Here is a 16,918-nt window from a genome sequence, read left to right on the forward strand (position 1 = left end):
AAAAAATGCAACTTTAATTCTTAGAGATCTATTCTAAACGTAAGTACAACAAATTATGTTTAAATTGTTAATTGTTTTGTCATCTGTGGGAATTTGAGACCTCACTATCTTTGGCATTTTGACTGTTTGCATGATATCAAATTGTACTAGAAGTTTATGTCTGAAAGTCTGGACATGACAGTATTGGCAGACTGCTGAGACAGACATCCTGCTGGTGAGTTTCACAGCCAGAACACTTAAGTAAGTAAAGTGATAAACTTGGGAGTACATAGCAGAGTTGTCACCAGAACTGTGATGCTGAATCGAGAAAGGTGCATGATTGGGTACAACTAAGATGGGGTCCCAGGACTTTCTCTGGCATCAGTTGTGAAGAGGAAAGGCTAATGAGAATATCATACACTCCTCCTGATAGCTTTTTCCCCTGTAACTTCACTCTGGTGATGCAGGAAACAAAATTAGTCTGTTTTGAAACCTCCCTGGAACTACAGCACGCAGTTTGGACAATGTAAATTTAAAACTTTCTCTAAAGATAACATAGCTCAAAGGCAGAGATGAAATCTGGTCACAGTCATCTTCTAAGCAAAAGAGGCAAAGTCAGTGCGTGTAGACCTCAGCCATACACGATGACAGCACAGTGGAGGAAAAGAGGTGGGCAGAAGTGTCAACTTCATCTTCTACATAAAATCTGCAGATATGAACTTTGCAGCAAGTGCTTAACCTGTGCACTATTACAGAAACAGGAGTGTCAGTGAGGTCATTAGATGACTCAGCCTCCTTAAAGTTATCTGTTTCTATAGATAAGCCTTTTTTAAAATTCCTGTACCGTATAGAAAAGGTGTCAGTTTCAGCAAGGGGTTTAAAACAAAGAGCAAGCAGGTACCTAAAGACAGTGAGATGAATACATAGCACCTCTGCAGCTACCTAGGAGATGCTGAAGACAGTATGTTCAGTCTTACCCCTCCTTATCTTGATTTTGGTACTTTCATCCTAATACAGGCCTCGGAGTGCTTTCTTTCAAAATATAAAATCAGTGCTCAGTGCTTTTAAAATATCACTGGTAGAAAGATGTCATGTGCATGAAAGCCTAGTTCTACTGTGGCCATGCAGAAAATAAAAAAAAAGCATTTCAGTTCACTTTAATTTGGATGAGATTTTCCCATTTCAGAGAGTTGGATTCAGATGTCTGCACCAACTTTTCTGAGAACAAATACACAAACACCCCAGGAACTGGAAATAGCATCCAAGTTACAAAACAGAAGATCTGTCAGTACTTGTTTGACAAAGTGGATGCTTAGAAGAAAAGAATACGTGGGATGAAGAAAAGCAAAACTCTGGAGATACTCATTGTTATTCCAACAATTAGGAGATGTAGGGATCTCTGGAAATAGAAGTTGCATCTAGGCTTTGATAGACACTTATCAATGAAAGAGTCATGACTAAATGCAGAGCTCTCACTGACTGTATTCTTTCTTAGTTCTCTGGCGAACTGGGTACCAACGATTACAGAACCACACCCAAACCAAGAATGATTTCTTAAAATAGGGAAGTGTAACCATATCTGAGAGACATTTCAATCTGAAATCTATAATCCAGTTCATGCTCATTCCTCAATCCATGTCATGACATCTCTGAAAGCTTTACAACTCTCTGGGTGTGGGAGCAGACTGAGAATTACAGGATGCAAGTGAGAATTCTGAGCTCTGCTACCGACCCATGTAACCTTGACTTGGTCATTTTGCCTTTCTGCTTTTCTACCCATGTTTTTTCTGTTCAGGCTAAAGTCTTCTTGGCAATGACAGCCTGTTATTATATTTGCACAAACCCTAGTTCAAAAGCAACTAGAAAACAGCTGGATCCTCTAGCCACCAATAATGTAAATAATAATAGATTTCTTTTTCTCTAAACAACAATGCACATGCATCAAACAGGGACATAACATAAAGATTTGTAATAAAATAATAATAAAAAATTGAAATACTGATGCTAATAAAACATCTCTTCAAGTTTTCTCATTTACAGTACATGTACATATGTGTGTTGATGAATAAGTGTGTGTGTGTCTCAAACATAACAGAGCCAAATTAAATTTTGCATATTGTATAAAAACAAGTGCAATCACAGTAACCATTTATTTCTCGGCATTTTCATTTTTTTCTTTTTTTTTTTCTTTTTTTTTTTTTAATGAACTTTCCCTGAGGACATGCTTACAATTGAGCATTTATTTATTATAAGTAACAAAAGGAATTTTGATTGTTCCAGCTGTGGCAAAGAAATACACTTTGATAAGCATACAGTACCACAGATGAAAATAACAACACAAGTAAGTAATTAAAAGCTTTGGAATTTAAGGATGAAATTCTCCACTGGCATTCCTCTGTAGAATTTAATGTAGTTATGGTAGAGAATTGGGGCCTCAAAAAGATGGAGCTTGTGAGTATTTGACCTTATTTCACCATTTCCCTAGAAGAATTTAATTTTTTCCATCTTTGGCAAAAAGAATTCCTACTAATATGAAATCTCAGCCTACTTGATTTGGAAGACAAAATATAGGAACATAAATTTTTGTTTGTTTTCACATTATACCCATGGTGGGAAGAAAAGGAACAGCGTCATACAGCAGTGTCCCACAGAGGCAGTCTACATTAGGTACAAGGTCATCCATTTTTTTCTGGATGAAGACACACAAGTAAGTTGACACAGAGAAAAAAGTTCCCAGGCATCAGTTTAATATTATTTTATTTATGCTTTCACCTCATTGTGACTTCAAGGTTTTTGTACATCTTTAACGAGTGGTAGGAAAGGATAATCTATTTCACATATGGAAGTGGGATAAGAAGAAAATATTGTAGCACACTGTGCTTTTATGTATGGAAATGCCAGTCTGTTAAGTGATTGCACATTATACTATTGTAAAAAAGGGTTTTTTTCATAGTATTAACAAAAATACTTGCAGTTTAAAAAAAGACTTTTAACTTTTGTGGGGTTTTTTGTTTGGGTTGTTTTTTTTTTTGTTTTTTTTTTTTAATATTGTGATTACTCTGTATATGAAGATTCATATCTTAAGATTTCATAGACTATTAACAGTTAACACCCTATCTCTGATAAAAGTCCCTTCAGCTGTTTCTATTCTCCTTTGTAAGAGTCACAGATAATTTCTTTTTTTCCCCAGTGGAAGTCAAATGATACGGAATGGAAGACAGCAGTGGGAAACATGTTATTCATTCCAGTGTGGCAAGACCTAAAACACCTCATGAGAAATGATGCAAATATCTCCCCGCCTTGATTATCCACCCTGGGTCACAGTAGTGAAACTATTACTTTTCTGATGTAAAATTTGCGGTTTGGATGTAAGGTTTTGGGTTTCTTTGGTTTTGTGGGGATATTTTTCTTTCTTCAAGAAATTGTCAGCTTTAAGCTGAAAATCTTTTCAGTTAATAGAAGGTGAACAAACTGAGACCTCTTTGCACACACTGGGGAAATGCCTGTGTATCGGTACCAAATCTGGCAGAATATCACCGCAGTTTCAGGAGCATTGCTGGAGGAAGATGATTCAGGTGTTGATTGGGAAATATTTCCCCACCCTCAGGAAAGCATAAGGGAAAGTGAAAAAGTACTTTAGGGAAGAAGACTTAGGTGTGTCAAGGCTGGTATTTCTAGCAAATAAAATACAGGTAATATAACAGCTCTGTCAGCAAAATGGAGTAGGTGGCAGAAGGCCTGGGTGTTTGAGGCAATGAGTTTGTGTTCAAAATGACAAAAGTGCTAGTAAGGCTTATTTGCAGTACTTTGTTGTGAAGTACACCAGTCAATGTGAAATTATATGAAAATGTATGTGAGAATTTTTAGTAATTCTTCGGGGCATTCGCCCATGTTTAGTCACAGCTCAAAATCTTTACTCCCGCCTTATTAGTTTAAAGCTGTGATGGAAACTCAAAGTGACAGCGCTGTCAGCACACTGAGACATAATGCCACAGAGCACTGTGCTTCCGGGCCAGCAAACAAAACATCAGCTTCCAAATGAAAAGGCATCAAAATAGGGAAAAAAAAGCAACTGTATGCTATGTATCATCACCATATAATGCTATAAAGTAGAACACCACATTTACTAAGGAATGCAGAGGCAGAAGTGCATGTGTAGGAAGATTCCGTTCATAGTAGTGGCATAATCAGGAGCCTAATGTATTTATCTCTAAATTTGCATGACGATGGCGTTGAGAAGTGGTAGTAGGCTGCTATTAGTCTGAATGTTTGATTAAAAAGAAAAAAGAACTTTCTCTCTTCTTTCATACACAAATACACAAAACAAAGTGAGAAAATCTTAAAGACCTAATATGTCGTTCTTACACGTAAAAGTAAGCAAGGCAAGATGAAAAGGCTTTGAAATTATATTTAATACCATAGCGTCTCTGTTCCCTCATAATAACTCCATTAAACTCAGCAACTGAGAGGATACAAAGAAGTTTTGTCTCTTTCTTTTCTTCTCAAATTCAAGCCTCTCACACCTTCCCAGGGCTACTATCAGGCATTAGTGTGTGGATTTACTTGCAGAGGAAGCAGCACCTTCAGCTGCAGTGCTTCATGTGAAAGCTCAGGTGGATACTGCAAAGAAAATGAACAGGGACACAGGAAACATCACGTTTCCTCCTTTCACCTGCTCCAGTGAAGTGTTCACAGCAGATTCCGTCCTTAGGGCTGGAAGTGTTGACGGGAAGGAGGATGGAGACCAACAAAGAAATGACACAGAATAAGCACAGCTCATCTGACTTTATGGCTGTGGTCAAACGCTGTGGCCTTTAGATCTTCCACAGGTGCACTTCCCGTGGACAATGACAGTAAAACTGCATAAGCCAAGTCAAAGTGGGTTGGGGCCTTTATACACAGAACACGTAATCTTGTTAGAGTTAGAGAATGACAGTGAGTCAACATAATCATAGTGACACAAATATATAAGGAGTAACAGTGTTTCTTCAAGATCTGCATAGGTTCTACAAAACGTCCCCAGTGTCTCTTGATACGGGAGCTGTTGTTAGTTTGGGTGATGCAGACGTGAGGTCTAGGAGTCAATTCTCTGGAAATAGAAATAAATGAAGACTAACTTGAACATTTTCCATGAATTTTACAAGTCCCAATCTACTCCCATCAAAACCACCCACTCACACACACACAGACACACAAAATCTTGATTGACAATTTGCAATCATGAAGTTTCCTTGCTACTGCCATTAATATGTGACTATCGATACTACTATAAATAGCAATTGTTATTTTTAACAATTGTGCAACAAGGGTATTTAAAAAAGACCAAGACACGGAAGAGCCAAGACTTAAAAAAAAAAAAAACAGCAAAACAACACAGATGAGGAGACCCCAATTAAAGAGCTTTAAGTCTAAATGGAAGTGCTGTTATGGATGTATTGGGAGCATTACCACTACAGAATAGGTTGTCATACAAAGCACTAAACATGCCAAGTCTCTGGTGCTATAGCAGCACTAGTATGCATGATGGTGGTGAAATGCCAAAAGGAAAAGGGAAGCATTTTGTTTACTTCCTGCAACATCTCCCTCGGTGACGTAAGCTTAAGCAACAAAAGCCCTTTGTTGGCATCACTGCATCTGCTACAAGCATCTTTCAGAACAGTAGTGTCAACAAGGTGATGTGATTTTTTCCTACCCTCCTCTGACACAAACACATTAGCCAACAGTGGAGATTAAGCTTCAGAGACTTGGTGATGAGCACATTCTAAAAATCCCAACTTTTTCTGACTGTGACGAAAGAAAAAGAAGCAATACACCATGAAAGTGAATAGTACTGAGATCCTTCTGAGAATGCCCTATGAAGGCTTTCTCATAACCCTCTTTGCTCTTCACTAGTAACTGAAGGATGAAAAATTCTATAGATGTAGCTTAGACACACAAACGGAATAGACCAAGGTTTTATTAAAAAAATAAATGTTCTGCTGTATGCTTTCTAAAAAAACCATAATCAAATATCATCATCTCAGATAGTTTTCCAAAATTGAGCCAATTATTTTGGCTCTGAGCCAGTTACAAAGCCTTGTTGATTTTGAGTAATTTAATGATGAATGAGGCCCTGAAGACCATCATCAAGTCAAATGCTATGGTGTCAGGGACTATTTGCCATAGTTTGTTATTAAAATGCTTAGCTATGTTATGTGATGCAAGACTTTTGCTTGTAATAGCACGTTACACTTTTCCTGTCTCTGTTTTATATTCTTTCTGAAATTTTCCACAGCTGACTGGTTAAACATAAAGGAAACAGCTTTAGGACCATACTGTGAAACCAAAATCTGAAAAAGTTAAATTTAAACTCTGAGCTTTCTTGGTGCTTTTTTGTTCATGGGTCCAGTTGAAACTGTTGAGAAACAAACTTTTCATCAAATTCTACGACCTCCCTGATTCCAGAGGTCAGATTAAACCTGGCCTGTAGATCTTTATGCTAGACATTCAGGTAGCATCGATTAGCAGAGATAAGGTATCCTCAGAGTTCCACAGGCTCACACAAATTGAGGATATAGTTCTACAATTTCTGAAGCAAGATACCTGCAGATTAATTTAATGAAAGTTAAGACTAAATAATGCCATGGAGCTTCCAGCATTTTCATAGAACTTAAGGACATGTCAAGACTTGGTTTGCACTGTTTTACTTAGCATTTTCTGGGGGTATACAACACTGCTCTTCTTTATCTGGCATCCATATATGTATAATAATAATAATTAAATTTCCTGATGTATCAGGAACAGAAATTTTCAAAACCACACAAAATTTAAAACATTTCAATAGATTTTAGAGCTTCTACTTATTCCATCCTTTCACTGTTTTCCCAAATATTTATCAATATTTTAGGATGGAATTCACCTCACTGAAGCATGAACATCCAAAAGTCTGATGTTTAAAATAGTAACCTAGGCTCCCTTCACAGAGACACCGCCACTTTCAAAGGAATTGAGACATTTTACAGTGATTTGCCATTAGGAAGTGGACCTACCCTTTGCGACTGGCTGATGAGAAAGACTAGCCTACCAGCTTAGACTCAGCACTGGATTTTCAGGATGATAAAGACTGATTAAAAAATCCCATTTGTTTCATTTAGAAGGATTCACAGAAGCATAATTCTTTTCCTTTTTGTTCTCTTCCACGTTCAGCATAAGACATGATAGCACCTCCAGTGCTTTAGAAGAAAATATATCTTTGACACAAAAGATGGAAGGCTTTTGAACTTCTTCTGTGCCTTATGAAGAGGGAAATTGAGCTCAAAAGCTGTGCTGATGTCCTAGGATCCTGCAATAGCACAGTATTTGTTAGCTGATGTTAAGAAGTGGACTTCACCCCACATTAGAGAGGAGAGGAGAAATAACTCTACAATGTGTGCTAAACTGACCTGAGGGGAAATTCTTATTAGCAGGATATAAAACCAAGAAGTCTAGTTGTATTATAGAACCTGAGCAATGCAAGTTGTTCCAGGGGCACTGTTTGTGCATACAGCTCACAGGGCAGAGAAGCCTTATTCTTCATTGTGGCATCATTGCTGTAATGCATATAAGAAATAAATGCAATAAAACCACCACAAAAGGCAGAAGAATAACGCCTGTCTTAAAACTCATCAGATTAATAATGCAAAGAGTGATTTCAAGAAAGGAAATTAAGCTGTTAAAGCAAAATACAGCAAGCTGTGACGCAGAAAATACTCCCTATGATCCCCATGATAGCTTTTCTTGAGCAGGCAATGTTGGGCTCAGACTGGTAGTGAATACTGACAGTCTGTGCTATATAGCTGGCAAAGTTTTAAAAGCAAAACAACCATCCATGGGGAAAGGGGTGGAGGGAAAGAAGAATGGTACTCTGGTTCCTGTATCCCCAGTTCAGACCTAGATCCCTGGTAGTTAAAAAGTGGGAGATGACAGATGAGGGAAAACCAGATAGGAATAACATGGGATCTGTGGCACCATGGAAGAGGACAGCAGACTACATGCCATTATAGTGTGATATAAAGGACATGTACAGTAATTGTCAATGTGTACAAATGGTGCCATCCATCTCAAAGCCTTTCAGTATAAGATACCCATTTTGTGAGTCCTGGATAGCTTCTGGTGTTTCACTAGCTACCTCAGCTGGGACAGCAGCATAACTCTATGGCAGCACCACCTCTACACTAGTAGAATTCTAGGAGGTTTAGCAAATTGTGTGGAAAAAAAAAAAGACTTGTTTTATACAGCCACCTAGATTCCGAAAGCGATCACCCTTGCATTGCAGAACTGAGAGCTCATATTCATCATGAAAGCCCTTTCTTCATGCCTGTTAAGTGCTGCACATAGTTGGTCTCTCTTCTTAGTAAGGTTTACTGTCTTAGACTCAATGTTTTATTAGCATAGATATGTGGCCTGTTGATTGGAGTAATATTGTGTCTGGACAGTTCAGCATGTGCCTTGCTGCAAGAACAGGAATGTTCCTAAATGCCTAACTCACATTAGTTGAATATTGGGTACAAATATATTGGTTTGGATCTGGCTGTAAATAGATAGCTCAAGGTTACATGCTAAGCCAAAGCTGAGAATTGTCTTCCCCATCTCCATGTCCAGCCCCAGGCTATACTCTGATCTGTTAGTGGGTTATGCATATTCATGTTTTCATAGCCTCAGGAACCAGGACCTTGTACAAGGCCTCGGACATAGACACAAGTCTTCTCTTGGTGGAGAGCGACATAAAGCAATAGAGCAGAAAGGCAGGCTGTATGCTAAAAAGAGAATGAAGCCAAGGGAGGCACAGAGACATCTCTCAAGGACCTCCAGTGAGCTTAAAAGCTGTTTCTTCTGCAGATCTTCTTGCCTGCAGATATGCTGTTTGCCTTTTGAAGGATGAATTCTCCCTCCAGCAGAGAAAGACTGGTAGTATGGGGAAGGTATGACTTTCCTTTCTCCTTGCAGCACCTGTGTTCAATCTGTAATCTAGTGGTGCTATACTCCCATCAGCCTACAAAACTGCCATACCAGGAAACTGCACAAGCATCCTGAAAGGGCCCCATGCCTTTTAAAAGCATCTCCCTTGAGCATATGTTGAATTACCACATACAAAGACTAAGCTTTGTGTACAGGTAGCCCCACAACCTTAACGTAATTTGCAACTCAGTTTCTCAACCGTATCTTCCTTCTCCTCTTCTTCACAGAGATTTATCCTTTCCTTCAGATTTTTCATGCTAATGTAACAGCATGGTGGATTCATTATCTGAGCCACCAATACAAATTTAATCCATCAAAACACCAGCTACAGACTACAGATCCTATCTTCATAAACTACATTGGAAACCTTAATGGAGGTGTCATTCATCCATACTGTTATTATGATGATACAACAGGGGATGTGTATGCTTTAAAAATTAAAGTATATATTCCTATCCATAGTACAGCCTCCCTGTACATAGGCTATAATATGCAAATTGAAAATTATTAATCAAACCTTTCCAAAACAAGGTGAAAGGATTTCTCCTTTTCTTTCAATACATTACGTTGACAAAAACTGACTTTCAGAACAACCATTTTTGATTCTGAAAACTTTCCAAGCATATGTGTACAGATACAAGCAGGACGCATACACATTTGACAGTCAAACCTGAGTTTCTCAGTTTAATTTCTGCACCAAAAAGGAGGGCAAAATCCTAAATGTGTTCTGCAAGCCTGACTGGGTCTTCATGAAGCTTGTCAAGTCTTAGTGTACGGCCTTTCAGTCAGAGATGCCTAATTTGGAGTCAGTTTGGTAAATCTTTTAAACTATGATTGATCCTCTCCTGGAAGAAGTTATGAATGTGATGACGCTGTATGACAGAAAAAATATCTTCAGTGACTTTGTATCATTCTCATTAGGGAGCACCCGAAACCTATGGATAACTGAGCCAACTCATAAACTGCCATCAGCTCTGTTGTTCTTGTACCAGAAAGAAACACTGGTATCTCTCATGCAATGCTAGGATCTGGCAGAAAAAATACTGAAGGAAATCGCCGGCTTTTCATCTTGGGCCTGTAGTTTCTCTAGCAGATTAATCACACAATTGTTCAGTATTGTCACACTGTGCATAATTCACTCATCCTGACAACTATAAAGAAAGTGCAACTGAGGAAAATCGACTAATACTGATTCATGTAAGGAAGCCTAGTATCTATGATACAAAAGTACTTGATGGGAATCCATTTGATTATTTTTGTTGACTTCAGTTCCCTTTTTTGGTTGAACAGTCCTCCCGACAGATGTTCTTTATACTCCTGTTTTCATATAAGACCTAAACCAATCCATTCAAAATCTTGAGTATTTTGCAAACTGAAACAACATCAGCAACAGTTGCATATTGCAACTGCACTCAGGCAAATCCATGAAAAACAAACCAGTCACACTCCTCTCCTGAAATCACTGGAATAATCCTAGTCCTAGAGAGCCAGAGGAGAAGTGATTTTGGAGCAGCAGAGACTGTAATTAGCCAGAAACAGAAAAAAAGTTGACCTGCACAATTACTTTTTGTTACAGAGAATTGTTGTTATCTACAGAAACAAAAACCATCCAGAGTAGATTAAGGAAGTCCATTAATTGCTTTTATTAATTTTAGGGATCAGGGGACTTGAGAACTAGGGAATTCTGTTTTCTCCCTTGAATGCTGTCATGTCCCTTGGCCCCAGGGACGATGCTCACAGGGAGAACCAAAGTCTGAATTAAGTGCCGGGGACAATGCATTCCATTTATATGCTCCAAATCACAAAGATTCAGCACTGTAATTTCCTTCCTCCTAGCATCATGATGTTGTGGCTGCAGAACGGTACTGACTGCTGTACGTGGAAAGAGTTAATACCAATTCCTGAAGGAAATAAGTAGCTATGTTACTAACGCCAGAAGAGTGAAACAGTCTTTATTCTCCCTGTGACCCCACACTGCCAGCTGCAAGCCTTTCGCAGGCACAGGTTATTACATGGCACTTGAGGAATGCTGTAGTTCCCTTCCATTATTCTGATGAGGTTTTTTGTATTTTCTTTTTTTCCCAGAGCACTGTATCTTTCCTGGGAACAAGTCACCAGGAGGGAGCTTTTTAATCTGTCACTCAGGGACTCATATAAGCAAGTACCTGTATAACAGGGTTTGTGGGATCTGGGGAAGATTGAGTTCTTCAGTCAAGACTTGAAGGTGTGACCTCCTGATTTAGAAGACAGAGTGCTACTTGTGGAGTTTACCACTTCCACCATCCTCCCCATCTGTTTTTGTCAAGCTCAAGAATTGTGCTGCCACTGGAAAAGGCTGCAGTTCTTAATGAAATCAGAAGTGCTGGGAATTAAATCTGTGGTTTCTGAAAGATCATCAGCACTCTGTTTTAACCCCTTTTTCGTTCCTTTTTCAGATTCAGATCTTTTGCTGTTAAAAACTTCTAGATGCTTGGGGTTTTTATCTTTTTGCAATTAATTTGCAGTATTTGTTTACAAGGATGATCATTTTCATTCAAATATTTTTTTTTTAATTATTGTTCTTTGTTATAATGTCAGACAGAAGCATAAAACAGACAAGCAGACAGACATATAGCTCAGGAAAAACTCAGTAAGCCACAAGAGAGAACTATGGAGCAAAGATACAAATACTGATTTTGTTGGAGTAAATCTGAAAACAAACCTATGGCAGTGAATGGATCAAATTTTCAGTTGATGAAGACTAGTTTCACTTCATAGCAAAAGATTCACATATTTTATCTTCAGGTTTACTTCCAGCTGAAATAAGAATCTGAAATATGGAGGCTCCAGACTTTGGAGCTGAGAGTAGGAAGAGCCATACCCTCGGTAGACATCACCTGACATGGAAATACATCTGTCTACAGAACCTGAGGCATTTGGTACTATCCTTCACTGAGGCAGTTAAAATTCCTTTCTAAAGATGTTTGGCCTTCTGATCATCCTCTTGTTGATTTTTGTTTTGTTTTCTTTTGTTTGTGTTGTTTGGATTTTTGTCTTACTGTTTAATCAATAAAATGTAGATAATAACAGAACTGCACCCTACACTGAGGAGCCAAAGTTGTTGTCATGTGGACAGAGTACAGGACAGGAGATTAAGTTTGTCTTCCCATCTTTCATAATCATTCTCTGGGTGGCTTCAGGCAACCTGTCATTCAATTTTTCAATCTCCAAAATAATAAGTGATCCTGAGCATTTTTGTAAGATTTATTGCTATTAAAGATCTATTGTGAATTAGCTGTTTGGGTATTATTATTGTCCTCATTATTGTTAATACTTGTTACTATTACTATTGCTATTATTATGTTTCTGCGCTGGTGAGAACAGCTTAACGCATATACCACTGTGCTGGGATCTACAACTTGCAATAGAAAAACTAGCCTGAAAGATAACCTTGCCACTAACAAGGTAAAAATGAGAGCACCAAGCAACTCGATAGCCTGCTTCACTGATAACAAGGCTTTCAAATACCCTGAGCCAGATTCTGTTCTCAGCAAGATGAGTGTAAATCTGAGGGATCCTGCTGAGATCTGCAGGACTATAGGGAAATTACTGAAAATCAGAATTTGGCCCTGTAGTACTTAAAGTAAACGTGTTCACTCTGAAGGGCCTGATTCGCATTGGTGCTCAGTGTGCTACACAGAGAAGGAAAAACAACAGAGACACACACATGCTAATTAAAACTGCAGATGTGACTTGGTGACTAGATTAAATAACACCTCTGGAAAGAGGGGGAGCTGCCAGGTATAAAAACAGAAAGCTCCTCAATTAAATGACTTGAAGGTCTGTTGCTGATCTAATTTCTCCTAATTTTTCAAAGCAGAACCAATAGCCCTCTCTTTCTTGGTGATGTTTGTCAGTTACATGCTGACGCATACCTAGTCCCAAGTGCAGTCCGACTGTTTCTCCATACAGTTTACCCAGGAACTCAGGTGGATATTTAGAGAGATCTTTTAACCACTCCTTCTTTGCTCTATTTGGGTGATAATAGAGCAGATAGGGTGCGTGTGGGACTGAAGCTACCTGTACAGCTCATTTTCGGCCCTTTTCAGTTGCAGAGTGTGTATGGAAAGCCTAAGTTACAGGCAGGGCAACAGTCATCAATGCAGGCGTAAAACACATGGGTCAAAGCTATGCATGCTAAAGCCAGCTCTTGACAGTGCTTTTAATCTCACAGTAGCTGGCTTGCAAGAGAATTGCACTGCCATGAAACACGCATGAAACTTTTCTTTTGGGTTACGTGAGTCACTGAGAATTTTAAAAAATCACATCATTTCTAAGGAAGAAAATAAACAACACACAAACACACACTCACAAAAAACAGAAACGGAAAACTGAAAATAAAAGCTAAGCCTCTCAGCCTGGTTTATCATTGCTGAAGACAATGTCTCCTGTGGCTGCTATTCCTACAGCAGCTGCTGTGTGGCATTGCTCCCCTTCAGATGAAGAGAAGCAGTGTGCAACACCAGTGAGTCAACAGCGCTCGCTGCAGCGCATTTCTTGAAGACAGGCCTATTCCCTGTTCTCGTAACAAACTGTTCTAATTGTTATGTTGACTATTATGGCTAAAATTGCAATGCTCCACTGTTCAAGAATTTTTGTCTATATTTCTGTAAAGCTACAGGGAGCAAAAAAGTGCTTTTTACAAATTATTATTTACAAAAAAAAATAAAAGAAATGCCTTGAAAAATAATCTGCTGGCTATGAAATCTATTATGAAAAAATATTTCAATTAAAAGGCTACATAATTTACATGCATAAGCTTTTCTTCTGTCAAGTTTATATTTTTGTTGTCTTGTCATAATGCCCTGAAGTAAGCACTTGTGAATTTTAAACTTTAGCATTTATCTTAGCAATCACACTGTGAAGATAAATACCCCTTGAGGAAGATACACAATTGGATCTTGTATACTAGTAGGTTAGGCTTTGTACAGGTTATTACTGCACTAGGAAGCATGGGGGTTCAATAACAACAATTAGCATTTAGAGATACACTGTTTATGTTCAGTGTATTGCACATGCATCGGTTAATTAAAGCCTTGCAATGGTTTTGATGCTGAAGCTCAGTTCTGGGATCCTTGGAAACATTTGGGTGGCATAAAAGGGTCATAAACCAGTTGCAAGATCTTCAGTAAAAAGTTCTCCTGGTACTAAACTTTCTGTAGGGGACTTTTTCTCATGTCTTTTCTAGCACAGGGGATATGGAAGCAGTATGGCTGAGAGCTGCTGTGGTAAAGCAATACTTTGGAGACATAGCAGCAACTCCTGAAGTGAAGAGCGCGGTTCAGTTTTTCACCAGATTAAACAGTTCCTGCACACCATTGCATGGTTAGTGTGAACCAGAAGGGTGAACTGGAAAATATTTTTTTTTTGGTGAACAGACTACGTTTTAGTTGGCTCATTTCATTTCATTGATCCAGTTTACTAAGTGGCCATGTAAAAATGCCTGGGGACAGCACAACCTAGGGAAGAGCCTGAGAAGAAAATTATCTTGGGACAACAACAGAACACTGAGGACAGTCACACACCTTAGTTTTATGATGTTACTTAGGTTAGGTGTTTATTTTAACTCAGGGTGTGGTTGTTTTTAAATCAATCTAAGACTACATTGTTATGAAAGGGGACAGCTATCCTCTGTGCCACAGCGCTCATACTCAGATCACCTTGTCATCAGCCAGACCTTACCGAGAAAAGTCCAGAAAAAATGAGTTGGAAATGTGCTAGTACTGGCATGGGGAGGAGATGTTAATGCACATTTGGGAAGAGAGTAAAATATGTATTTGTCCCTTCTTGATATCTGCACAGATTTAGATTAGCTGAAACTGATGGTGAAACTCCACCTACGGGCTTGCTCTGCACTGGCTGTTGAAGGAATCTCTTTCCCTTTGCTGACCACAGGAAAAATATATGTCCACTAGACCACCGAAGTAGGCATTAAGTTAGCTTTGTAATAAAAATTAGAAGCAGCAGGGGCCTCTGAGCCCATACACAGAATCCAAGAAATAAAACCAGCTTCCCAGCACATACTTCCTGTCATTCTCTGCAAGGAACTCTGTTGAAAATGGTCCTGATGCTTCTTTGACTTACATGGGAACAATCTGTCCCCCTAATGTAGACAGAAAACTTGAGACAAATGAGAAGGTGACCACTCAACCGGGGAGCAGGAGAATGAGGAGCTGGTGCCAGTCTCTCCTTGCTGGCTGCTCTCCCTCCCAAGTTGCCTGCCAGCCTGCAAGAAGCCACCGCAGTGGTTATTTATCTCTACAGGAGGACTTGTTCTCAGGCATAGTCGTATCGATTTCAGTGCTGGCTATAGTGCTTGTTCTGTAACCTGAACAACTTATACTCTTTTCTGCCAAGTAGCATGAAAGCTGAGCAGGTATCAGGACCCCATAACATTTCAGAGAGTATTACAGCTTTTGTCCTGTGCTGTTACTGCCTTTAGGCTTCATAAGAGGTGAGGATCCAGATCTATGATTCTTGTGTTTGCCAATATAAGTTCAAGAGCCTTTCTTTAATTTTTTTGAACCTGGTTCCTGACTTCATACAGAAACAAAACCTTTGTGATCATGATTATTCTGTCTGACTGTAATCCCCCTCTCCCTGCCAAACTTCGGGAGCTCTTAGCTAGATTGAACTAATTGTGGGAGATGAAAATTTATGTTTAAGCTCTTAAATGTTTTTAGGAAAAGTGACAATTTTTTAGGGGATCAATTCCAAAAACTTTCCATGTTCATGAAAGGATGTTCTGCCTGAAAGGATGCCTGATCAGCTGTCATCAGGTGTTACAGCCCAGCAGTCACCAAGCACACAGCTCAGGACCCACTTCTACATACAGTGATCTTGCACTGTCTTGTAGAAACCCTTGGGGGCATAGAGGGCAGCAGGAGTGGTCTGGGACAGTATGGGGACTTGTAGGGTAATGGAATAGCTGTTAAAAAACAGGCTACTGTAGTTTTGTTTCTAATGGATGTTGGATTTATTTCCTTTCTCATCCCTGTTGACTGCTGTCCTGATTGTGACAATCTTGTTTTTATATAATGAATCTAGAGACAGGGCCCCCGTCATCTGTTCGATGCACTGGGAGCAACTGTCTGTCCTCAGCATTTGATACATTCTTTTCCTCTCTCCACTCAAGTCTGAGAAAATAGAAAAAGACCTTAAGAGTTGCCAGAACTGTGGTTCGTCTCCCTCCGGTGCTTGGATAAGCTGTTAGGTAGGAGTATTTTGTGCTAAGACTGTGTTTTGCAACTGACCAATTGCTCAGCTCAGATTATTCAGAGGAAATTTCCCGAAACCATACAGACAACTAGAAAATAACCTGTCAGTGAAGTGTATATATACACACACGTATTCAGGTACAGAAGGTTTGAGATTTCTTTTCTGAACATAAGAAAATACTGCCCTGACCAATTTAGTTTGAGAGTTCAGAACAATCTGACTTGCTGATGTTTTGTTGCCATCTATTTTTAATTACAAGCATTAGTGGGAATTCTGAAAGAAATTTACTACAGTATAGTTCCTTTAGAGATTTTCTGTGCCTGTCCAGTTTTTCATCTATGTCTCTCTTTGTGACATCCCCCAAACAGACTAGGCTGACATCTGTGATCATTGTTACCATCTCTTTAGCTTTATCGTATTGTCTTTTAACAATCCTAGGGATGAATTTCAGGCCAGTGTGCTTTCTATAGCATCTCACCACCAGATAATCCCTCCTGGTATCATGCACAGAGCAGATTCCCCCCTCCTCCCAGGACAGTAGGGTACACACTGTACTACCACCCCACTATTCCCTGTCAGGAGATTCGTCCTGCCCTGAACTCATTCATGCACTGGAGCAGAAAATGAGAACTAAAAATAAAAAATATAAATACATATAAAAAAAATAGACTCATATACAGTGTAAATCAAAGTAATTTTACTCAAG

The sequence above is a fragment of the Athene noctua genome, chromosome Z (genome assembly GCF_965140245.1).
Source record: "Athene noctua chromosome Z, bAthNoc1.hap1.1, whole genome shotgun sequence".
Classification (NCBI taxonomy): Eukaryota; Metazoa; Chordata; class Aves; order Strigiformes; family Strigidae; genus Athene; species Athene noctua.